Source organism: Electrophorus electricus, chromosome 8 (genome assembly GCF_013358815.1).
Source record: "Electrophorus electricus isolate fEleEle1 chromosome 8, fEleEle1.pri, whole genome shotgun sequence".
Taxonomy (NCBI): Eukaryota; Metazoa; Chordata; class Actinopteri; order Gymnotiformes; family Gymnotidae; genus Electrophorus; species Electrophorus electricus.
In genome coordinates this window covers 16,357,588-16,359,589 of record NC_049542.1, presented here as the reverse complement: position 1 = coordinate 16,359,589, position 2,002 = coordinate 16,357,588, and the positions used below count along the sequence as shown (strand labels likewise).

The 2,002-nt window shown below is 39.7% G+C and overlaps 1 long non-coding RNA gene across 1 annotated transcript; it reads left to right on the top strand.

Moving 5' to 3' along the window:
* The first annotated feature begins 254 nt into the window (after positions 1 to 254).
* On the top strand, positions 255 to 1,237 carry LOC113584943. The gene is made up of 3 exons (XR_003411450.2): positions 255 to 307; positions 397 to 552; positions 909 to 1,237. It is a non-coding gene; the product is annotated as an uncharacterized LOC113584943 (long non-coding RNA).
* The last annotated feature ends 765 nt before the right edge of the window (positions 1,238 to 2,002 follow it).

Genomic DNA, 2,002 nt, shown 5'->3' with positions numbered 1-2,002 from the left:
TGCGGTAAGAAAATATTGTGGTGAAATGTACCGCAGACAAATGCGGTTAATAATGTATTGTACAAAATGCATATGTCAGCTAAAAAACGAAGCATAACTGTAAAAACAGCCTAAACAACGACACAAATCCCAGTGCCTACGGTCTAAAATAATGCAAATACGCTACTTTTACGGTTTCAGTAGCTTTGGTCTCGGATGAGGCGTCACGTGTTTGCGCTCCCGGTACAACAGAAGTTTAGTGTGTCAGATCAAGAGAGGATCTCGACCAAGACAGACGCGCGAAACCTGTTTGCCGCCTTTCGACAATGTATATATTTTCGGCATTTCTCAAGAATAACCTCAAAGATATTTTCACATTTAATGTTTTTGAATAACTACTATTTCTTCATTCTAAAGAAATTTTGACTAACGCACTGCTAAGAGGTAGAAACAGCGTTTGGAAAAAGCAAATGGACTGTAACGGGAAACAGACCCTCTCCAGAAAGGATTTGTCTGCGGTACACTGAAAGTAAAGGAGATGCTTTTGGGAACCTTCAATTCCTTACCTATAAGGTAACATGGGCTACTTTTTTATTAACTGCTTAAACTACACCACTAAGTTTAAAGTGTTTTGATTTGATTGTCTCTACATTAGATTCTTTCGCACGCATACCAGTCTAAGGCGCTATTGTTCACGCCACGGTTTTGCGCATTATTCTCGTTGGGGAAATGTAATTCTGTATGTCAGTTAAATTTTCACTTTGTGATGAACAATCGACCGTATTCACATAAAAATGGTGAAACCAACTATAAAGCACGATCTGAAGCGTATCATGCAGTTCGCAATGAATCCTTTTGAAGTGGTTATTTGCGCGTATTTTAAATCTACCTCCTGTCAGTCTGATTTTGACTTAATTTCGCAATTGTAGGATATCATTGCCAGACGCTTTATCATGACTGATGGCGAGGGGAGAGAACACTTTCACTACTTGGAGAGCGAAGAGGTGAGAGTTCCAATTTCAGCCTTGTACCGGGCGCCCGGTCAGGGTGAAGACGTTGAGTATGAGGAGGGAAAAAGAAGCACATGGATTCCTGGCCCCGAGATCTCTCAGGCGCAGGGGTCCAGTGGTCGCGACCCAACTCCGGATCTGGTCTCAGATGAGGAGGAACAGCCCCCCTATCCGGCGCTCGCGCCGGTCGTATTCTTCTGCATCAAACAAACCACTCGTCCACGTAGCTGGTGTCTCCGGGTGGTTTGTAATCCATATCCTTTGTCCACACAGGTTTTAATTTTCACGTTCCCAATGGATAACGTAGGCAAACCTATTTCTTGAAATCCGTAGCGTATTAATCGGACACCTTTGCTTTGACGTATCTAAAAATAAATCTGGCCACATGATAATCAATATACAACTTAACTCCCACCATAAATAATAAGTATACATTTTTGCCTTTGGAAATTAGCTTTTTGTAAGTTTTGCACTTAAAGGTTTTTTTGTTTGTTTGTTTGTTTTTTGGGTTGTTGTTTTTTGTGGGAGGTAATGAGATCAGTATCTATTAGACTGAGGTTCACTGACCTTTCATATTCTGACACTCAGGGTGAGAGAATAAAAATGGCAGTTGTCCATAAAATAGGTATATTTTTAGAATAAACTTCAGAGCGTTGATGTTCACTCTGCCACTGCTGTGCATTTCCTAAAGATACATTCTCTTGGTAATGTTGCAATTAAGTGTACCACATTATAAATAGCCTAATTTAAAGGAACATGACAGTAAAGGAATATGACATTCTCTTTCATCTCTTCTCAGAAGTGAGGCACAAAACTTGATCTTTGTAGGTTCCAATTTATAGTATAGAAAGAGATCAACTGAAGCAATATGTCCATGATTCTTAGTTGTGGTAATTAGATGAGTACTTAGGTTTGCTGATATAATATGCTGGTCTTGTAAACTCCTACATTTTATTTGTGGATTTTTGCTTGTTAGAAGAATGACCCAATGAACTCCAACTTGACAGTCTTAC